We start from the raw sequence: 23,886 nt of genomic DNA, 5'->3' as shown, positions 1-23,886 counted from the left end.
CTTCCTTTTTTTCCCCCTCAAAACATATATTTACCTCTCTACTCAGTACATCCTTGAGCACCTTTGCCAGAACCTCTTGGGAATGTGTAGTTCACCCATCCCACGTCCTGCCTATCCCTTGGAGACAAGGCCCTTCACAGTTTGCACAATGGCGTCCTTGTCAATACCAAAGATCTTCAGTAGCTCAGCTGGCTTCCCACTTCATGGTACTTGGCTGACAGCCAGGCGAGTGACGGTGACTCCAGATTCTCCCACTGTGGCAGCAGACACTGCCTTGCCTATGCCACCTTCATAGTAGTGGTCCTCTGTGGTGAGGATCCTGCCTTTGGTTGCTTGGGCAGAGTCAAGAATGAGCTTTCTGTCCAGAGGCACGAAGGTGAAGGGGTCCAGCACACGGATACCGATCTTTCTTCAGCATCTCTGCAACAGCCGAGGCCTCCTACAGAGTTACACCCGCCGCGATCACTGTCACTGTCATCCTTGCTCTTCAGGACCACCCTGGCTTGGCCAACCTGGAAATTCTCTTTGTTGCTATAGATAATGGCATTTCTGGGCGGCTGGTCTGGATGAAGCAGATGCCCTTTGTATTGGCTGTAATTCCACTGCCTTCATTGGTGCGACTCCATAACGGGTAAAAGACAGTAGACATAGGGTCGGACGGAAACATGGCCAGGTCTTCCAGGGCCATCCTAGAGGGCCTGTCTTCTCCAGTGGGAAGCCGCAGTGGGAGCCACAGAGATTGAGGTTGCTGCAGTCGTGCGAATCTAGTCGAAGGCCCGTGTGAAGAAGGCTGCAAAAGTGCTACAGAAGGGCACTGTCCTGTCACGTGTGGCACAGCCCACAGCAACGCTCATCATGTTTTGCTCAGCAATGCAGCACTTAATGAAACGCTCTGGGTGCACCTTTCTGAAGAGCTTCGAGAAGGTGGGATTTTTGGTTTCTCCATCCAGGGCGATGATGCGGTCACTGGAATGGCCCAGCTTGGCAAGGGCCAGTCCATAGGCCTTCCGGGTGGCTATCTTGTCCCCCACTTTGTATCTGGGTGGGCTAGGCATTCAGATGTTGGCAGTATCCACTAAAGGGGCATCCTCCTGAGGGGGAGTGGCCAGGATCTTCTTTTTGTTCTGAACCTGGCTGTACATCTCCTGGATAATGTGCTCAGCCATGTTTTTGGGGAGGGACTTCCCGTGCCATGCCTCCTTGTCTTCGATCCCTGTGATTGCGCTGCCCTTGAAGGTCTTGGCAATGATGGTTGTTGGTTGGTGCTTGGCCTGACCAAACGTCTTGCACAGCTCCCCCATGCTGTGTCCATCCACAATGATGGTGTGCCAGCCAAAGGCCTCACAACGCTTCTGGTAGATGTTTACCTGGTGCTGCAGCAGAGTTAGGTCGCTCTGGGCCAGATGGTTGATGTAAAAAATGGCAACGAGGTTGTCCAGCTTGTAAATTCCAGCAAAGGCCATGGCCTCCCAGATGGAGCCCTCAGACACCTCCCTGTCTCCCAGCATGCAATAGACCTCGGTAGCTGGCTTTGTCGAAGTATTTGCCTGTGTATGCTATCCTGCAAGCAGCTCCCAGCCCCTGGCCCAGGGAGCCAGTGGCCACTTCGGTGAAGGTTTGTTTCGGGACAGGAAGCCAATCCAAGTCAGAGCTGATCTTCCTCAGGTTCAGCAGCTCCATCTCGGGCAGGAAGCCAGCTTCAGCCCAGACTGCATATAACATGGGAGCTGCATGGCCTTGGAGAGTACAAAGCGATCATTGTGAGGGGTTTGGGAATCCAGGGCCTTGTAGTGCATGGTATGGAAAAACAGGACAGCCATGGTCTCTGCAGTGCTGCAGCATGATGTGGGATGGCCCAACCCTGCTGCAGTGGTGGCCTAGTTGGATGGAACTGATGCGCAGGAAATTGGCTGTGTCCTTCAGGGCCTGGAGCTTCTGCTTATCTGGCTTGTGCTAACCTTCCATGGTGCGGTTAGGTGAGGACGAGGATGCTGACTGAGGAGAGAGACACAGAGCCAGTGGCGGCTCAGGACATGACTGGCAGTGACCTGGCAGTGACCTGGCAGTGACCTGGCACTGCACTTCCAACAGTCTTTCCAGGGATAGCTAACACTCAGAGGCATAGTGCACAAGTGTGATTGAATCTTGACTTTATCAGTTTGTCCAAGACAAAGCATTTTGTCTGAGTTTGAGTCTGTTAATTTTTAAAGATTATTTAAGGGAGAGAGAGAGAGAGAGAGAGAGCTAGCTGTCAGGACTGAACTCAAGTTGTCAAGTTTGTGGGCAAGTGTCTGTTTTTTTTTTCTTTCTTTCTTTCTTTCCTTCTTTTATTTTTTATAGCAGACAAAATAACTTTATTAAAGTGATGTTAGCTAATTTCACAGGACAAATTGGCTGATACCACAGGAAGGCAGGTAGCATACTATTGTAGATAAATGTACTGTTTCTTTTCTTTTTTTTTTTTATTAACTTGAGTATTTCTTATATACATTTCGAGTGTTATTCCCTTTCCCGGTTTCCGGGCAAACATACCCCTCCCCCCTCCCCTTCCCTATGGGTGTTCCCCTCCCCACCCTCCCCCCATTGCCGCCCTCCCCCCAACAGTCTAGTTCACTGGGGGTTCAGTCTTAGCAGGACCCAGGGCTTCCCCTTCCACTGGTGCTCTTACTAGGATATTCATTGCTATCTATGAGGTCAGAGTCCAGGGTCAGTCCATGTATAGTCTTTAGGTATTGGCTTAGTCCCTGGAAGCTCTGGTTGCTTGGCATTGTTGTACATATGGGGTCTCGAGGCCCTTCAGGCTCTTCTAGTTCTTTCTCTGATTCCTTCAACGGGGGTCCTATTCTCAGTTCAGTGGTTTGCTGCTGGCATTCGATTCTGTATTTGCTGTATTCTGGCTGTGTCTCTCAGGAGCGATCTACATCCGGCTCCTGTCGGTCTGCACTTCTTTGCTTCATCCATCTTGTCTAATTGGATGGCTGTATATGTATGGGCCACATGTGGGGCAGGCTCTGAATGGGTGTTCCTTCAGTCTCTGTTTTAATCTTTGCCTCTCTCTTCCCTGCCAAGGGTATTCTTGTTCCCCTTTTAAAGAAGGAGTGAAGCATTCACATTTTGATCATCCGTCTTGAGTTTCATTTGTTCTAGGCATCTAGGGTAATTCAAGCATTTAGGCTAATAGCCACTTATCAATGAGTGCATACCATGTAGGTCTTTCTGTGATTGGGTTAGCTCACTCAGGATGATATTTTCCAGTTCCAACCATTTGCCTACGAATTTCATAAAGTCGTGGTTTTTGATAGCTGAGTAATATTCCATTGTGTAGATGTACCACATTTTCTGTATCCATTCCTCTGTTGAAGGGCATCTGGGTTCTTTCCAGCTTCTGGCTATTATAAATAAGGCTGAGATGAACATAGTGGAGCACGTGTCTTTTTTATATGTTGGGGCATCTTTTGGGTATATGCCCAAGAGAGGTATAGCTGGATCCTCAGGCAATTCAATGTCCAATTTTCTGAGGAACCTCCAGACTGAATTCCAGAATGGTTGTACCAGTCTGCAATCCCACCAACAATGGAGAAGTGTTCCTCTTTCTCCACATCCTCGCCAGCATCTGCCGTCACCTGAGTTTTTGATCTTAGTCATTCTCACTGGTGTGAGGTGAAATCTCAGGGTTGTTTTGATTTGCATTTCCCTTATGACTAAAGATGTTGAACATTTCTTTAGGTGTTTCTCAGCCATTCGGCATTCCTCAGCTGTGAATTCTTTGTTTAGCTCTGAACCCCATTTTTTAATAGGGTTATTTGTCTCCTTGCGGTCTAACTTCTTGAGTTCTTTGTATATTTTGGATATAAGGCCTCTATCTGTTGTAGGATTGGTAAAGATCTTTTCCCAATCTGTTGGTTGCCGTTTTGTCCTAACCACAGTGTCCTTTGCCTTACAGAAGCTTTGCAGTTTTATGAGATCCCATTTGTCGATTCTTGATCTTAGAGCATAAGCCATTGGTGTTTTGTTCAGGAAATTTTTTCCAGTGCCCATGTGTTCCAGATGCTTCCCTAGTTTTTCTTCTATTAGTTTGAGTGTGTCTGGTTTGATGTGGAGGTCCTTGATCCACTTGGACTTAAGCTTTGTACAGGGTGATAAGCATGGATCGATCTGCATTCTTCTACATGTTGACCTCCAGTTGAACCAGCACCATTTGCTGAAAATGCTATCTTTTTTCCATTGGATGGTTTTGGCTCCTTTGTCAAAAATCAAGTGCCCATAGGTGTGTGGGTTCATTTCTGGGTCTTCAATTCTGTTTCATTGGTCTATCTGTCTGTCTCTGTACCAATACCATGCAGTTTTTATCGCTATTGCTCTGTAATACTGCTTGAGTTCAGGGATAGTGATTCCCCCTGAAGTCCTTTTATTGTTGAGGATAGTTTTAGCTATCCTGGGTTTTTTGTTATTCCAGATGAATTTGCAAATTGTTCTGTCTAACTCTTTGAAGAATTGGATTGGTATTTTGATGGGGATTGCATTGAATCTGTAGATCGCTTTTGGTAAAATGGCCATTTTTACTATATTAATCCTGCCAATCCATGAGAATGGGAGATCTTTCCATCTTCTGAGGTCTTCTTCAATTTCTTTCTTCAGAGCCTTGAAGTTCTTATTGTACAGATCTTTTACTTGCTTTGTTAAAGTCACACCGAGGTACTTTATATTATTTGGGTCTATTATGAAGGGTGTCGTTTCCCTAATTTCTTTCTCGGCTTGTTTCTCTTTTGTGTAGAGGAAGGCTACTGATTTATTTGAGTTAATTTTATACCCAGCCACTTTGCTGAAGTTGTTTATCAGCTTTAGTAGTTCTCTGGTGGAACTTTTGGGATCACTTAAATAAACTATCATATCATCTGCAAATAGTGATATTTTGACTTCTTCTTTTCCGATCTGTATCCCCTTGACCTCCTTTTGTTGTCTGATTGCTCTGGCTAGAACTTCAAGAACTATATTGAATAAGTAGGGAGAGAGTGGGCAGCCTTGTCTAGTCCCTGATTTTAGTGGGATTGCTTCAAGTTTCTCTCCATTTAGTTTAATGTTAGCAACTGGTTTGCTGTATATGGCTTTTACTATGTTTAGGTATGGGCCTTGAATTCCTATTCTTTCCAGGACTTTTATCATGAAGGGGTGTTGAATTTTGTCAAATGCTTTCTCAGCGTCTAATGAAATGATCATGTGGTTTTGTTCTTTCAGTTTGTTTATATAATGGATCATGTTGATGGTTTTCCGTATATTAAACCATCCCTGCATGCCTGGGATGAAGCCTACTTGATCATGGTGGATGATTGTTTTGATGTGCTCTTGAATTCGGTTTGCCAGAATTTTATTGAGTATTTTTGCGTCGATATTCATAAGGGAAATTGGTCTGAAGTTCTCTTTCTTTGTTGGGTCTTTGTGTGGTTTAGGTATAAGAGTAATTGTGGTTTCATAGAAGCAATTCGGTAGTGCTCCATCTGTTTCAATTTTGTGGAATAGTTTGGATAATATTGGTATGAGGTCTTCTATGAAGGTTTGATAGAATTCTGCACTAAACCCGTCTGGACCTGAGCTCTTTTTGGTTGGGAGACCTTTAATGACTGCTTCTATTTCCTTAGGAGTTATGGGGTTGTTTAACTGGTTTATCTGTTCCTGATTTAACTTCGGTACCTGGTATCTGTCTAGGAAATTGTCCATTTCCTGAAGATTTTCAAGTTTTGTTGAATATAGGCTTTTATAGTAAGATCTGATGATTTTTTGAATTTCCTCTGAATCTGTAGTTATGTCTTTCTTTTCATTTCTGATTTTGTTAATTTGGACACACTCTCTGGGTCCTCTCATTAGTCTGGCTAATGGTTTATCTATCTTGTTGATTTTCTCAAAGAACAACTTTTGGTTCTGTTGATTCTTTCTATGGTCCTTTTTGTTTCTACTTGGTTGATTTCAGCTCTGAGTTTGATTATTTCCTGCCTTCTACTCCTCCTGGGTGTATTTGCTTCTTTTTGTTCTAGAGCTTTTAGGTGTGCTGTCAAGCTGCTGACAGATGCTCTTTCCTGTTTCTTTCTGCAGGCACTCAGCGCTATGAGTTTTCCTCTTAGCACAGCTTTCATTGTGTCCCATAAGTTTGGGTATGTTGTACCTTCATTTTCATTAAATTCTAAAAAGTTTTTAATTTCTTTCTTTATTTCTTCCTTGGCCAGGTTATCATTGAGTAGAGCATTGTTCAATTTCCACATATATGTGGGCATTCTTCCCTTATTGTTATTGAAGACCAGTTTTAGGCCGTGGTGGTCTAATAGCACGCATGGGATTATTTCTATCTTTCTGTACCTGTTGAGGCCCGTTTTTTGACCAATTATATGGTCAGTTTTGGAGAAAGTACCATGAGGAGCTGAGAAGAAGGTATATCCTTTTGCTTTAGGATAGAATGTTCTATAAACATCCGTTAAGTTCATTTGGCTCATGACTTCTCTTAGTCTGTCTACGTCTCTGTTTAATTTCTGTTTCCATGATCTGTCCATTGATGAGAGTGGGGTGTTGAAATCTCCCACTATTATTGTGTGAGGTGCAATGTGTGTTTTGAGCTCTAGTAAGGTTTCTTTCACGTATGTAGGTGCCCTTGTATTTGGGGCATAGATATTTAGGATTGAGAGTTCATCTTGGTGGATATTTCCTTTGATGAATATGAAGTGTCCTTCCTTATCTTTTTTGATGACTTTTAGTTGGAAATTGATTTTATTTGATATTAGAATGGCTACTCCAGCTTGCTTCTTCCGACCATTTGCTTGGAAAGTTGTTTCCCAGCCTTTCACTCTGAGGTAGTGTCTGTCTTTGTCTCTGAGGTGTGTTTCCTGTAGGCAGCAGAATGCAGGGTCCTCGTTGTGTATCCAGTTTGTTAATCTATGTCTTTTTATTGGGGAGTTGAGGCCATTGATGTTGAGAGATATTAAGGAATAGTGATTATTGCTTCCTGTTATATTCATATTTGGATGTGAGGTTATGTTTGTGTGCTTTTCTTCTCTTTGTTTTGTTGCCAAGACGATTAGTTTCTTGCTTCTTCTAGGGTATAGCTTGCCTCCTTATGTTGGGCTTTACCATTTATTATCCTTTGTAGTGCTGGATTTGTAGAAAGATATTGTGTAAATTTGGTTTTGTCATGGAATATCTTGGTTTCTCCATCTATGTTAATTGAGAGTTTTGCAGGATACAGTAACCTGGGCTGGCATTTGTGTTCTCTTAGGGTCTGTATGACATCAGTCCAGAATCTTCTGGCCTTCATAGTTTCTGGCGAAAAGTCTGGTGTGATTCTGATAAAAATATGGAACGCTTCATGAATTTGCGTGTCATCCTTGCGCAGGGGCCATGCTAATCTTCTCTGTATCGTTCCAATTTTAATATATGTGTTGCCAAAGCGATCACTACTGTTTCTTTTTTTTTTCCATCTTTATTAAATTGGGTATTTCTAATTTACACTTTAAATGTTATTCCCTTTCCCGGTTTCCAGGCCAACATCCCCCTAACCCCTCCCTCTCCCCTTCTATATTGGTGTTCCCCTCCCCATTCTCCCCCTATTACCGCCCTCCCCCCAAGAATCCCTTTGACTGGGGGTTCAGCCTTGGCAGGACCAAGGGCTTCCCCTTCCACTGGTGCTCTTACTAGGCTATTCATTGCTAACTATGAGTTTGGAGCCCAGGGTCAGTCCATGTATAGTCTTTAGGTAGTGGCTTAGTCCCTGGAAGCTCTGGTTGGTTGGCATTGTTGTACATATGGGGTCTCAAGCCCCTTCATCTTAGCCTGTTTCTTAACTAGAATCATTATGTTGTTTTTCTAGAGAACAGTATCACAATCAGAGCATTTATTGTTAGTGTTGTTGTTGTTGTTGTTGTTGTTGTTGTTGGTGCTTTTCCTAGTTAAAGTTTTGATGCATCACACTACAAATTGACAATGCAGATATGAGGATGCTGGCAAAGGAGCTGCAGCAGCTGGCAGAGGGCAAATGTCTTTGGATGGTGCCTTGTATAGTGCCACGCCTAGAGGTGAAGTGCACCTTGGTCAGGTGTCTCTTCACAGCAACAGAGCAGTGAGGTTCTAAGACAGGGTGTAACTGTGGATTGGGTAGATACTCCACTATACTGTTCCCAGTTTTCAGAGTAGGCAATTAAAATTTATGGTCTTTAAGTGTGTTGTTCAAGTAGCCATTTTTCAAGTATAAACATAAAGACTACAGAGGTCATGTTTGTTTTGTATTCATAAAACTGTAGGGAAGCTATGATAGTAACATCATATTTAGTCTTCAGATTCTGTGTTGCTTATTTCTCATCTCACTGCTTCATAGATCCCTGGGTAGTAGGAATCCCTTCTGTGGTTTTTCTGCTCATGTTTCCAGGCTACAGCTGGGAGACGATGGACAGACACAGGTATTTGAATCTCCTCCTGGTCAACTGCTGTGCTCACAGTGCTTTGAGCCATCAATGGAAGGAAATTGAATGAGAGTGCTCTACATTGCCAATCTGGGCTGGCATCTTATCACTTAGCCAGGCTTTGGCCTCGTATCTTGTGTTCAATGTTGGTAATGATATCTCTAAGCTTGATTAGCAGCATTTACATCCCAGTAAGCATGAATCTGAATTCGCTTTAGCATGATGCTTCATCAGGGAGAAACGCAGACACTGCTCTGTGCCAGAGGCCATGGGTTCCTTACTTAGGGTGCTCATTAAAATATGACACCCTTTCAAGGATTTACTTTTCTCAACTTGAGTGAGTAAAACTTGCCACATGGTTTTGTAAAATGTCACTCTGCCTGAAGTAGTCCTGGGAATTGGATGCTTGTTGGAAAAAAAAATCTCTTTTTTCCGGGAAGTACTCAGGCATGGATAGCAGGTGTGCTAGGAGTTGGCCGGCTACTCCCATACTCATTCTTTTATTCTCCATGTTTCCCTCTAGCAGTAAACTCAACTCTTCCTTTATTTTGTCCTGTGGTTTTTGGGTGCACAGATCCCATACACAATTCCAGAATCAGGCAATGACTGACACAATCCAACTCCAATATTCTTCTCCTGGTCTCCCACATTAATTTCCTTTGAGTCAAGTGACCTATTTCAGGGGAAGGAAATATATCACTGGAGGTGGGTATGTACCAGTGGAGGTAACATGTTCCTTTCCATGGATCATTTATGATAAAAGAATGTGAGGTTCGAAACAGAGGCAGCTATTTTCCTATTTTTGCTGTCATTGAATGAAGTTTCAGTTACTGTGTATATTTGAATGAATATCCATCAAATGGATTCTGATAATGAAGTTGACTTGTGGAAGGCAGAACTGAAAAAACAAACACAAGCAAAAAACCAAAACCACCAAGACACCTAGGGTCTGTGGAAGTATTGCCTAAATGGCCAGCAAGCTTCACTGTAAGATTCTTCCAACTAGAACTCAATTGCAAAACCATTTGAATAGTTTTCAATGATTTGCTAAAAAATTCTGATCTCATATTTAACATCTCTAATAAATACCTTTACTCTGAATAGATTATGCTTTATTTTGACAATTTGAATGACTTCTTCAACTTGTCTCTTGATGGTCAATGAGTCAGAAATATAAGAAATGGTGAGTCTTCCACTAGTAGCCCTCAGATGAAGATGTAGAACTCTCAGCTCTTCCTGTACCATGCCTGCCTAGACGCTACCATGTTCCTACCTTGATGATAGTGGACTGAGCCTCTGAACCTGTAAGCCAGCCCCACTTAAATGTTTTCCTTATAAGACTTGCCTTGGTTATGGTGTCTGTTCACAGCAGTAAAACCCTAACTAAGACAGAAGTTGGTACCAGGGACTGGGGTATTACTGTGATAGGCCTGACCATGCTTTTGTTTGGAAGAATGTGGATTTGGAGACTTTGGATTTGGAAAGCAGTGGAATGTTTTAAATGGGGCTTAATGGGCCACTCTAGTAGGAATATGGAAGACTGTTGCTGGGAGTAATTTGGACCTGGCCCGAGGGGTTTCAGAGGAGAAGAATTTCAGAATGTGGTGTAGACTGTTTTTGTGGTATTTTGGTGAAGAATGTGGTTGCTTTTTGCCCTTGTCTGAAGAGTCTACCTGAGGCTAAGGTAAAGAGATTTTTATTAATTGAATTGACAAAAGAAATCTCAATAAAAGCCCAACAGAGACTTCATTCTCTGGTTAAGTCTCATGAAGAACATTTTGAACAAGCATAGCAAGCTTAGAAAGGAAAAATATACAATATGTGGTTTGAGTATTAAAGGGATATTAGAAAGTGAAATGGAGTCAAATCCTGTGTTCTAGGAGATATCAAGATTATGGGAGTAATGACCTCGGGGCAAGATTCCGCCCAGCAATTTAGGTCCAGGTATGGTAGTACAAGCCTTTAATCCCAGGAGGCAAAGACAAAATCTCTGAGTTTAGATCAGAGCAAGTTCTAGGGAAAGGATAACTTAAATTCAGGTTTGGCGGCCCACCCCTTTAATTCCAGTGCTTAGGAGACAGGCATGCAGATCTCTGAATTCAAAGTCAGTCTACAGCGCAAGTTCCAGGACAGCCAAGCTTAGGCAGTGAAGGATTTGGAAAACAGAAAGCTGGTGATAATGTGATAGAACAAGGGGCCATGTTCCAGCTCCAGGAAGCAGCTTTAGCTACGTGGCTCTGGTTTTAGAGCGAAAAATAGATGGGACTACTGTGACAATTGATGCTGGTTAGCTGGAGCTAAGAAATTAGTGGTGATTGAGAAGAGACCAGAATGACTGAGGTGAAATCTTCTGGGAAGTTTTTTCTGACAGCACAAAGAAGCTGTGTTCCAGAGATAGCCAAGGTTGTACCTTGTGCTACAGCTGTACTTGGTAATGTGTAAGAGTCACCCAGTTAGTACTCTGGGCATGAAAGAATCATGAAGAAAAACTGAGGCTTGGCAATGTGAGAGGCCGTAGAAGCCAATTGGTGTAGTTGACAGCCCAGGACTGAAGGGGTCATGCAAAGGAGTTGAGTCTTGGTACCATGAAGAGAGCTTATGAGAGGCTATTGGTGAAGCCAAGTTGTAGTGGCTCCAGTATATTGGAGACAGCAGTACCATGGGATGATCACCAAGAACAGCTGAGACAATGGAGTAGATCAACCTGAGTTTAGAGTACTACAAAGGGCAGAGCTGGAGAAGTGACAGCAGCCCTTTTCAGGAGCCCAGAAGATCATGTATAGATCCCAGACATTGAAATAAGAAGCTGTAACATTGAAGTTACCTTGGAGACTCCAAGATGTTTGAGACGTCAGAGCCATGAGATATTTCCTGAGGAAAGCTGCTAACAGGGAGTGGAACCAGCCCAGGAAAAAGAAGTTTGTTGTAATCAACAAAGATGAAAAAGGAGTGGAGATCTGAAGACTGCTTCGACATCAGACATGGAGATGCAGAGTTTTAGAGTTTGCCCAGATGACTTCCTGCCTTGCTTTGAGGATTATAGTTAAGTGATTGGATGAGTCTCAGAAAAGACTTTGAACTTTGGACTTTTACCATTGTTGAGACTGCTATAGACTATGGGGACTTTGGAAGTTGGACTAAATATATTTTGCATTATGCTATGTTTAGGGATGGCCCCCATAAACTTATGTTTGAACAAGCCTACTGGGGCCAGGGAGTGGAATGTAATGGTTTGTATATGTTTGGTTTGTATATGCTTGGTTTGTATATGCTTGGCCTAGGGAGTGGCACTATTAGGAGTCGTGGCCTTGTTGGCATAGGTGTGTCACTGTGAGTGTGGGCTTAAGACCTCACCCTAGCTCCCTGGAAGTCAGTCTTCCATTAGCAGCCTTCAGATGAAGATGTAGATCTCTCAGCTCCTCCTGCACCATGCCTGCCTGGGTGCTGCCGTCCTCCCACTGATGGTAATGGACTGAACCTCTGAACTTGTAAGCCAGCCCCAATTAAATGTTGTCTGTATAAGAGAAAAAAAAGAAATGGCAAGTACAGATCCCAATATAGACTAAATTCTTTGCTTGCATAACTGTTGCACATTTTTGTCAGGGTTGAGAGATGATAATTGCTTTATTTGACAGCATTTGCAGTCTTTGGATAGAAGGAAAAATAATTATATAATCTGTATGGTAAATGACTCTCTCTCATCTCCTTCTGGTCTACCTTTATGACTTTAAAGGGAATATAGAGCTGTAGCCCAAATGGTTTTCTCTCTGACTTTCAACTAATGAAGTCTCATAAAGGATTCTGTGGACAGTAATGGATGTTTTGACAAGTTTGCTTCATTTGGAACAATTTCTTTCCCTGGGTGTGTATCTGCTCAGAGCTGCACACATGCCAATTCTGGCCTATCGTTGTGACTTGAGAGGGAGTATGATGAGGTAGGGGATGCTTCAGGGAAAGGCTTCTCGGTTCTTTAAAAAACAGGGGATTTTGAATTGCTGTACCTCTAGGCTTCTTATAGTGTGAGTCTTTTCAGCGGGTTGTCAGCGTCTTCTTTCTTTATGTCTTAACTTGTGTCACAAAAAAGCATCCTGATGCGTTCTGTCAGGACCATGTGAGTTAGGGAGTTGTTGATTCCCCTAAGGAGCCTAAAAAGAGAAAAAGAAAACGACATCTAAATAAATCTACAGTGGCTCTTTTATGCATATGTGGCCACACTGGTTCTCTGTGCACAGCAATACTCTTAACATGAACAAGATGAGTGGTCTGTGTAATTGCTGAATTTGGAGGGCTCTATTTTGCAAAGCAGTGGTACTTGAACATTATCTGTAGATTATCATAAATTCATGGGCTCACTCTCATACACATTTAAGAAAACATCTTTTATGAGTATATACAGGGATAGTATTGAAATACTTAATAAGCATTTTAAGAATCTAAATTCATGTACAGAAATAAAAAGAAATCAGACAGGTGGTGCAGCACATCTTTAAATCTTAACTTTGGAGAAGTAAAGGCAGGTGGATCTCTTAGTTTGAGGCCAGCCTTATCTACAGTGGGAGTTCCAGGACAGTCAGGGATACACAGAGAAACCCTGCCTTGAAAAACCAAGTAAATAAATTGTAGGCTTAGGGTTTTTAAAACCTACTTTTAGGGGTTGGGGATTTAGCTCAGCGGTAGAGCGCTTGCCTAGCGAGCACAAGGCCCTGGGTTCGGTCCCCAGCTCCGAAAAAAAAAAAAAAAGAAAAAAAAACCTACTTTTAATAAGGGTTCTCAAATGCTTCATCTCACTCCCCACTTCTAGCCCACTGTCCAAAGGCAGGCAAGAGAAGATAGTAAATAGGACCAGGGGATTTGGACTAGTTTAGAGGTAGTTCCTTGGGGGCAATTTGAAGCTCTGTTTGTCATGATACCAGTAATAAAGTTCAGTAGTGTCAGGATAGCAAATCCAACCAGCAGCATGACCTAGCAGAAACTGCCAGTCCTCTGCCACCAAATCAGCAAGAATCAGTGGCATCGGCCAGGACCAGCAGAGGTGCCAGAAGTTCTGTGACATGCTTCAGTGAAGTAAAGAAGCAGTGAAGATGAAGACTTGAGACCAATGAAGCATTGCAACACTAGCTATGCAAGCACACCGTCACTGTCCATTGAGACCTAGTTATACTCTCTCCAAACATTACTTGTCCTCCATGGGCCTTACCTTAGTAAAACAGCACATCAGTCAGCCTCAGCACATGAATTTGTATCAGTAAAGAAACCAGACGAGTCTGTATCACTTGACATATCTAGAAACTTCCACTTCAGTAAACAAAAAGAAATTAATCATGTATTCCTTGGTATTCTCTGTTCTAAACCTATAAAACTCTTATCAAGTGTCCTAAGTTATAGGACATTAAATCATTAAAATAATCATGATTTACAGATCAGTTGTTTGTTGAATCTTAGGAATTGTGGCTCTGATGTGTTGATGGCAGGGCTGTTAGTTCTTAAGTAACACCCTGAGCTTGGGTACAGGGGCTTTCATCGACCTTGTACCTCAGTCTCCCTGTTCTGTTCAGTGCATAGTCATTAGGAGATCATCAGTCTTAAGGAATAGAGAGTTGCTTTTAAAAACAGTAATATTATGCATGCTTCTGCTGCACTAAGCAACCACATTAAAATTCATTCCTAGATTTTATAATACTGCCTGAAACTTTATATGGCTAAATTCTTTCTTATCGAGTAAACCATGAAAATCACTTACTGGAATGTCATTTTTAATTAAGCCTAAAGTATACTTGAGGCCAAATGAGAGGTTGTGCAGTGTGAAGGTTAAGTATGTACCTCTATTGCTGGGGTTTGCAGTCACACTCTGTCACTAACACATTCTTTAAAAATATTTTTATTAATTTTTTTGGATTTTTGTACAATTTGTTTTGATTGTATTCACCTTTACTTCTCTCTCTAAGACCTCCAAAATCCACTCAACCTCTCCATCCTTCCAGACTTTGTGTATTATTATCATTATTTTTTCAATAATCCATTGAATCTAATTTGTGTTGTCCATACATCTCTCTCTGTCTCTCTCTCTCATCTATCTATCTATCTATCTATCTATCTATCTATCTATCTATCTATCTATCTATCTATCTATCTATCTATCTATCACCTATAAATAATGTTTGTATTCCTGGCTATGAGAGTTGTCGACCTCTTAGGAGCCTACCCTTAAAGAAAGCATTCTCCCTACTCCAGAAGCCTTCGTTTGTCTGTAGCTCCTCAGTTAGGGCTAAGGGCTTGTGAACTCTCCCATCCAGGGTAGAGTGATAACTGGCTAAACCTTGTGCAGGTAGCCACAGATGCTGTGAGTGCATAAGTGTAGTGACCCTGTGATATATAGGAGAATGTTTTACCTTGGTCTTCCCCAACCTTGGGTTCTAATAATGTTTCTGCCCACTCTTTCCTGATTACCCCTGACCTTGAAAGGACATGAGACAGATGTTCCAATGGTGGCTGAGTACTTTGGCCAGTTTCAAGTTTCTGTGTTAACTGTCTATATCCATTGTGCATAAAAACTTCTTGAATAAGGACTGAGAACTTCACTGATCTATGAGTGAAGAGATATGAATTTAGAGTCCCATTTCATACTAAGTCCATTTAGCAGAATAGTAGGTTTAGCAGAATAGGAGCCTATGAGCTCCAAGCCATGAGCTTGGTCAGATTATAGTACTGGGCAAGTGTAGACTCTGGTGGAGTGAGCCTAAAATTCAACCAGAAAGTGACTGGCTACTCTCAATTACATTTATGTCACTATAGTACCCATGGACATATTTTACTATAATAGTCACAGTAATGCTTGTATTTAGAGTTCATAGCCAGATAAGACTGTCCTCTTGCAGAAGCCTATATAGCTCCTTCTAGTATTATGAAATATAGCCAATAGAGAAAAGCTTACTGGATAACACTAATTCGATTCATTTATGTTTTGTAAACAACATGTGTGGCAGTTTCAGTCCCAGGGCCTTACTGTCAAGTTCTAGCATACATCCAAGAGCAGTAGCAAAAGACTGTTTTGGGTGTTTAGCTTACATTTTAAATACATATTTGTCTCTCAGTTTCTTCACCTATAAAATACAAAAAGATATGCCTATGTCTCTTAAAAAAGTACTCTACTCAATTGGGTTTGTCAGTCAGAAACATGAAGCTTCCCAACTGGCCTTAGGCAGTAGTGTCTCTTGCTTCCCTGACTCAGCCATTTCTCTGGCTTTTGCTTGATCTGGCTAATGGTGGCTGAAATTTCATAAGTAGCCACACAGAAATTAATCCCAGGGATTTGGGCCTTGGATCAGCAATCATAACTTTGGATGTCCAGGTGGACTTTGGGGCTTGGTCTACTGTCAAGAATGTTTGTGCCTCTGCTTTTGCCAGGCAAAGGCATGATGTGGCAGGTGAAGAATATTGGTATTTTTCAGCAGTGTGTGGGAGCTTTCAACTGATGGTCACTATATGCATGGCTAACTGCTGGAGACAGGAGAATCAGCGGTGGGAAGCAAGCACAGATATGTTGGGACATCTTGAGTGTCTTGGGCAACAGATGAGAAAGGATACCATCTATGGAATCTTTGAAGTTTATGATGTATTGGTTAGTAACCTTTATGTGACTGGATTATGGGGATTTGGTGATGTGGGGTTGTGGGGTTGTGGAAAAGGTAGCTTGAAGTACCTTTTGGTTTTGAATAACCAAATGTACCTTAATGTTTAATAAACTGATTCTTCCTCACTGGCAAAAATCAGTTGTGCCTCAAGCCTCAGTGTTGGACTTAAGAGTAGTGCAGAATGGAGATTTAGAAAAGTAATTATATGTGGTGTAGAAATGTGGAAAGACACGTATATAATTAAGTTACCCAAGACAAAACAGCCATTGTGGAAGCTTTGGGAATAGAATCTAGGCCTGCTTGTCTTGTAGCCATTATAGGCTGGTATCTAGAGGAGACTGAAGTGGGCACACTCCTGAGGACAGAAAGTCTGGTCATGTTCAGGGTTTCTATTAATAGTTATTAGACTTTCAGGGGTCACATGGTGTCACCCCATCTTTCTTCACATGTCAAGTGGCAATTAAATGACCACAAATAGAAACATGACCATGTCTGTGGTTGCTCTAAAAGGCAAATGGATTCCCTCTTGGGAAGTTCTGGGGGCTTGAGGTACTTATGTGGAGCTTCTTGAGTTCAGTCTTGTATCTCCAGAACTGAGCTGCCTGTTGTGACTAGCAAACCATTGGGACAATTCCATTTCATTGAACATGAGAATCTGCTTTTGGAATCTGTGAGAGTCCAAAGGAATGATGGTGGTTTTCTTTGAGCAAAGATACTTGCAGAGTGTATGAGTGAAGAGAGTGGGTGGGCTGCTAGAGTGCTGGAGAGTGAAGGCTAACTTGTGCAAACGACAGCTTTTGACATTTTCTTGACAGATTTAGAAATCTTAAAACAAAATTATATGGCTTTGAAGGTAGCTTTTCTTGCATATTCCAGAGTCACATGAGCTGAACTGGGCATTAGGTCAAACACAGAGGCTTTGCAAATTCATTAGCATTTCTTGGACAATGGAAGCAGCCTGGGCTGGGCACCAGTCTTGAATAGCAAATGGATCAGTCAGCATTATCACTCGGTTTTTATTTTTTATTTGACAGTTAGTATTTTATTCAGATAGTAGTCTTATTACACATTGTCCAAGAACATTCAAACAAGAACTCAAATTGGAAGTTAAAGATTGGTCTTCAAACCTCATAACCAACAAGGCCGAGTTTGCCTATGATCTCTCCCATATAAAACCACATCCACACTTCAGTGGCCACCAAACTATTCAGCACAGCTTCCTTAACTGTAAGGTGTTTGAAGCTATCAGTTTTAGCACTTTGAATTATTTTTTTCACACTGTGAATAGCTGTAGGGATTTTACCAGGGGTTGGGGAAAACCAGCTCAACCTTGGCGGAATGCTAAAACGTGGTCAATCAAGGCTTCAAGTAAGTCACGGCAGCGGCCACAATAGATGGTGTCTTCTCAAAGTTATGGATGATCTTGGCCATGGTTTAATCACTCAGTTTTAATTTGCTCATGTGCAAATTTGTGTGTGTGTGTGTGTGTGTGTGTGTGTGACTCTAATATCTATTTTTGCAAGTGTTAAATATCACATCTTGACACTTTAGGATGTGAAGACTGTGGCAGAGATTGTCCTTATCCAAAATAGAGTGGTGTTTTTCCTCTCCTCTGGGTCTTCCGTCAGACTTCACTTTCTCCTTGTCTTTCTTAGTATTTGAAGATGCTGTTGTCTTACTGAATGTCTGTTCCTATGGGCTGCCTTTGTGTCACCCTCAAAATTTATGTTGAAATTTGGTATCCAACTTGATGTCTTATAGTATTAGGATATAAGACTTCTGAGGGGTGATTAGATTCTGAAAGTAGGGCCACTGGGAATTGACTTATAGGCCTCGTAAGGTCTTTGAGCCTTAAAGCTACTTTGCCCTATAGCAGGTGGGAACACAGTGAATTCACCTGTGTCTCAGGAAGTAAATTCTCACCAGACACTGAATCCTCCAGTGCCTTGATCTTGGGCTTCATGGGGTATAGAGTCACAAAACAGAACAAACAAACTAATGCCTCTTGATGTAGCTACCTAGTCTATGACATTTTGCTATAGCAACCCAAATTGACCAAGATGATTGTAATATATGTATCTTTTACATATTTGTTTCTTTATATGTATTTTATCTTTTCTTATAGCTCATAAGCTCCAAAATATTGGGGGGCATACTTTATTTTGATCTCATTGAAAAGTGAAAATACATGAAAAGGAAAAATACCATTGGTGAGGGGTGCAAGACACTGTGGATGTAGCAGATGCTTGGCAATGACCTATTTGATAGGCACTGAGAATGCCCAGCACATCACAGGTCTTGGAGGAGCTGGATTGTATGAATGAGCAAATGAGATATAGCATATTGGTACCAAAATCTAAACTGTCTCTAAGATAATTCAATCATAGAAAGATAAGGTATGAAGCTTGCAAGGAGACCTGAATGCTACTTTTAGTTTATAACAATACTCAAAGTCTTGAATCTATATACCTTTCATTGCTTTGCAAGCCATAGCATCTGCAAAATGACTTTTTTATGCGTGTGTACATTTGAGGGGCATCGGGAGATGCTCAGGTCTCCTATGTGATCTTTGAAGTAAGCAGGCTGCAAATTTTTAGTGATTTTATTTTGGAATGTCAGATAACAGGCAGCTGAAATCGAAACAGCTTCAAATGTCATGAAATGTCTTCTTGTAATTCTTTTCAAGCATTAGATGCATTAAACCTTAAAGGCACAGTCTGAATTTCCTGTATCCCTGTAAATTTGAACTGTCTCAGCAGACACAATCCTGTCCAAGAGGCTGTTCTTATCTGAATGGCCCACATTCTTGATTTCCTCCAAATCCTCACAGTTTTTCAGATAATAGCAAAAAGAAGAGGTTTGAAAACTATTTCTTGTACATGAACTATTTCTAGTAAGTAGTTTATATTTTCTTTGCTATCTGCTCTTTGTTCCAAGTACCCGACCCTTCTGCATTGCAGAAAGAAAACAACTCTGTGCAGAGCCATGATTTGTTCCAATAAAACTTTATGTATAAACAACCCAGAGGGCTGGATACAAGTAGGGAGCTCTCAGGCTATTGGCTGCACACATAAGCTGTAAAAATTAAATGGATACTGGTTCAAATCCTGACTGTACCTTGAGAAATAGGGAAACCTGTAGCAAAATTCTTACATTTGCTCATCTTCGAGAAAGCTGACCCCTAGGAAGGCTGTAGATTAAGGTTGAAAGTATGCCTCACACCTGAGTATCACAAATTCTCTTTCATATCTCACTATCTCTAGATCTCTAAGTACATATCTTTATATGTAAACTAAATCTCTCCATATCTGGATATGGCTACATAAATCATACCAGACATATGCATTTCAAATACATGGCATAAATTTATGATATGGCACATATATCCATATATAAGCACACACACACACACACACACACACACACACACACACACACACACACACGCACACACACACACTTACCTAGTTGTCACATCAGACACTAATTTCCTTAAATATATAAGTGTATAATTTTAGAATTTATTGCTTAGAAAGTACCTTGTGTTGGTTTTCTGTTTTAGGATCTCTCAGTCATCTATGCTCAAATTGATCCAAATATGTATTATTTTCAGTGTAATTAAGAAATAATTGTTATGTTTTTTATTGAAAATTTCTGGTTTCTTTGGAGAGGCTGTTATGTCATATGATGGTTTTCTGGAAACTGTCTTATCAGGGGATCGTTTTTGCTGAAGCAGATACATGGGATGATATTTTGCTGAGAACAGATACATTGTGTTTTTCTGGAAGCTGCATGGAAAAAGGCATGTGATGCTTTGCTAGAGTGGATGCTTGAGAAAAAACATTTGATGTTTGGAAGGGGTATAGAGAGTGGGTGGAGTTGTGCGGTATTAGTTGGCCTGGCACTCTTTGACAGTCTTTGTTGGGTTTTGCTGATGCTCGTCTTCACTGATGACATTGTGTGCTATTGGTTCACCTTGCCACCCATTGCTGATCATTGTTTGTCATGACTTCACAGAGAGAAATGCAGCAAAGAACTTCTCTTTTGTGGTGGCTTCTTGTTGCTCTTGCTGACTCCATGTTTCTTCTGGATTGAACTGACACTGCTGATTCATGAACGGTGTTTGGAAGTAGATTGAGCTACCTGTTGATTTCTGTGACCTGAACTGCTGATAGCCTGAAGACACAGATTGAATTTGCCCCAAAAGAACTATTTCTAAACAGGTCCACGTCCCCCTTTTCCCTATTAATCTTTCCTTTCTATTACCTCTTGTGGGTGATGGGCTAGAAGGGAGGTTAAAGTGTTTAAGTGCCCTTATTAAATTAGGTTTGGAAAAATATAAGCCAATAGCTTTGCAATGTTCACCCACTGATGATTTGTGTGACCACCTTTCATAAACTGTAGCTAATCCTTGCCTTCTCTTTTGTCCCTCTAACAAAACTGTAACTCTGTTCCTTCTTTAGATATTACTAATTTCAATATTCATTTTTTGTTATATTTCCCTATCCTAAGATAAGGCTACATAAGAGCCAGTACTTCTTTGTAATCTAGTTACATAATTGGCACTTGTTAAATGAATAGCTTTTCATGGGTCCCACAGGAACAATTCATCCCAGATAAAGAAGTCATTAGGAATCAAAAAATAACAGAACTACAGTAGCGTATTACTTTACACCATGGACCACATTTTCTAGACAAACACTGGCCTTTTATTTAATTTCAAGTAATATCTGCTACTACATATTGTATTACACTATATTACTACACAATTACTACATGCACAAAACCATGATGCTTTGTTACTAGTTTATAAACAAAAGAATAAAGAAACAATTTATTTTCTGTATCTGTCGAGGGACATTTGGGTTCTTTCCAGCTTCTGGCTATTATAAATAAGGCTGCTATGAACATAGTGGAGCATATGTTCTTGTTATACGTTGGGGCATCTTTTGGGTGTATGCCCGCCAGTGGGATAGCTGAGTGCTCAGGAAGTACTATGTCCAATTTTCTGAGGAACCTCCAGACTGATTCCATTGATCCACCTGCCATATAGTTTCTATCACTATGCTCTGTAATACAGCTTGAGGTCAGGGATGGTGATTTCCCCACAAGTTATTTTATTGTTGAGATAAGTTACTGCTATCCTGGGATTTTTGTTATTCAAAATGAATTTGCAAATTGCTCTTTCTAACTCTATGAAGAATAGAGTTGGAATTTTGATAGGGATTGCATTGAATCTGTAGATTATTTTTGACAAGATGACCATTTTTACAACATTAATCCTGCCAATTCATTAGCATGGGGGATCTATCCATCCCCTGAGATCTTCCTCAATTTTTTTTCCCCAGAGACTTACAGCTCTTGTCATACAGAGTTTTTGCTTGCTTGGTTAGAGTCATACTAAGGTATTTTATATTATTTGTGAGTATTTTGAAGGGTGTATTTTCCTAATTTCTTTCTCAGCCTGTTAATTATTTGAGTAGAGGAAAGCTACTGATTTGTTTGAGTTAATTTTATATCCAGTCACTTTACTGAAGTTGTTTACCAAGTTTAGTAGTTCTCTGGTGGAACTTTTGAGGTCACTTAAGTATACTTTCATATCATCTGCAAATAGTGATATTTTGACTTCTTGCTTTCCAATATGTATCCTTGGCCTCCTTTTGTTGTCTGATTGCTCTGGCTATGACTTTGAATACTATATTGAATAGGTAGAGAGAGAGTGGGTAGCCTTGTCTAGTCCCTGATTTTAGTGGGATTGCTTCTTTAAGTTTTTCTCCATTTAGTTTGACTACTGGCTTGCTGTATATTGCTTTTTACTGTGTTTCGGTATGGGCCTTGAATTCCTGATCTTTCCAAGACTTTTAACATGAAGGAGTTTGAATTTTGTCAAATACTTTCTCAGCATCTAATGAGATGATCATGTGGTTTTTTCTCTTTGAGTTTGTTTATATAGTGGATTATATTGGTAGATTTCTGTATATTGAACCATTCTTGTATCCTTGGGATGAAGCTTGCTTGATCATGATGGATGATCATTTTGATATGTTGTTGGATTCAGTTTTCAAGAATTTTATTGAGTATTTTTAGATCATGACTCATAATGGAAATTGGTCTGAAGTTCTCTCTCTTTGTTGAGTCTTTGTGTGGTTATAAATGTAATTGTTATTTCACAGAAGGAGTTGGGTAGTGTTCCTTTTGTTTCTATTTTGTGGAATGGTTTGAACAGTATTGGTATTAGGTCTTCTATGAAGGTCTGATAGAATTCTGCATTAAACTCATCTGATCCTGGGCTTTTTTTTTTTTTTGGAGACTTTTAGTAACTGCTTTTATTTCTTTAGGAATTATGGAATTGTTTAGATGGTTTATCTGATCCTGATTTAACTTTGGTACCTGGTATCTGTCTATAAAATTGTCCATTTCATTCACATTTTCCAGTTTTGTTGAGTATAGGCTTTTGTAGTAGGATCTGATGATATTTTGAATTTCCTCAGATACTGCTGTTATGTCTACCTTTTCATTTCTGATTTTGTTAGTTTGGATACTGTCTCTGTGTTCTCTGGTTAGTCTGGCTAAGGGTTTATCTATCTTGTTGATTTTCTCAAAGAACCAGCTGCTGGTTTTGGTGATTCTTTGTATAGTGCTTTCAGTTTCTACATGGTTTATTTCAGCCCCGAGTTTATTATTTCCTGCTGTCTCCTCCTCTTGGGTGTATTTGCTTCTTTATGTTCTAGAGCTTTTAGGTATCCTGTCAAGCTGCTGGTGTATGCTCTCTCTAGTTTCTCTTTGGAGGCACTCAGAGGTATGAATTTTCCTCTTAGCACTGGTTTCATTGTGTCCCATGAGTTTAAGTATGTTGTGCTTTCACTTTCATTAAATTCTAAAAAGTCTTTAATTTCTTTCTTTATTTCTTCCTTGAATAAGTTATCATGAAATAGAGCATTGTTCAGCTTCCATGTGTATATGGGCTTTCTGACCTTTTTATTGTTATTGAAGACCAGCCTTCTCCGTGGTGATCTGATAGGATTCATGGGATTATTTCTATCTTCCTGTATCTGTTGAGTCCTGTTTTGTGACTGATTATGTTATGTTCAATTTTGGAGAAGGTACCACAAGGTGCTGAGAAGAAGGTATATTCTTTTGTTTTAGGATGAAATGTTCTATAGATATCTGTTAAATCCTTTTTGTTCATAACTTCTCTTAGTTTCTCTATGTTTCTGTCTAGTTTCTGTTTCCATGATCTGTCCTTTGATGAGAGTGTAGTGTTGAAGTCTACCACCATTCTTGTGTGAGGTGCAATGTGTGCTTTGAGCTTTAGTAAGGTTTCTTTTATGAATTTAGGTCCTCTTGCATTTGAAGCATAGATATTCAGGATCGAGAGTTCCCCTTTGTGGATTTTTCCTTTGCTGAATATGCAGTGTCCTTCCCTATCCTTTTTGCTAACTTTTGTTGAGAGTTGATTTTATTCGATATTAGAATGGATGTTCCAGCTTGTTCCTTGTTACCATTTGCTTGGAAAATTGTTTTCTAGCTTTTACTCTGAGGTAATGTCTGTCTTTGTCACTGAGGTGTGTTTCCTGTATGCAGTAAAGTGCTGGGTCCTCTTTACATATCCAGTCTGTTAGTCTATGTCTTCTTACTGGGGAATTGAGTCCAGTGATGTTGAGAGATATTAGGAACCAATGATTGTTGTTTCCTGTTATTTTTTGTTGTTACAGGTAGAATTATGTTTGTGTGGCTATCTTCTTTTTGGTTAGTTGAAATTAGGTTACTTTTTTGCTTTTTCTAGGTTGTAGTTTCCCTCCTTGTGTGGAGTTTTC

The 23,886-nt window shown here is 40.7% G+C and overlaps 1 non-coding gene and 2 pseudogenes across 1 annotated transcript; all 3 read right to left on the bottom strand.

Annotated features, from left to right (window-relative positions):
* Nucleotides 1-111: 111 nt before the first annotated feature.
* Tkt-ps1 (transketolase, pseudogene 1) lies at nt 112-1,986 on the bottom strand (annotated as a pseudogene).
* Nucleotides 1,987-7,330: 5,344 nt separating this feature from the next.
* On the bottom strand, nt 7,331-7,437 carry LOC120098429 (U6 spliceosomal RNA). The gene has a single exon (XR_005496590.1). It is a non-coding gene; the product is annotated as a U6 spliceosomal RNA (small nuclear RNA).
* Nucleotides 7,438-17,190: 9,753 nt separating this feature from the next.
* Nucleotides 17,191-17,500, bottom strand: Atp5mg-ps5 (ATP synthase membrane subunit g, pseudogene 5; annotated as a pseudogene).
* Nucleotides 17,501-23,886: the final 6,386 nt, after the last annotated feature.

The sequence above is a fragment of the Rattus norvegicus genome, chromosome 18, assembly GCF_036323735.1.
Source record: "Rattus norvegicus strain BN/NHsdMcwi chromosome 18, GRCr8, whole genome shotgun sequence".
NCBI lineage: Eukaryota > Metazoa > Chordata > Mammalia > Rodentia > Muridae > Rattus > Rattus norvegicus.
Note: the sequence above shows the minus strand (reverse complement) of the source record. Positions and strands in the feature narration are given on the sequence as shown.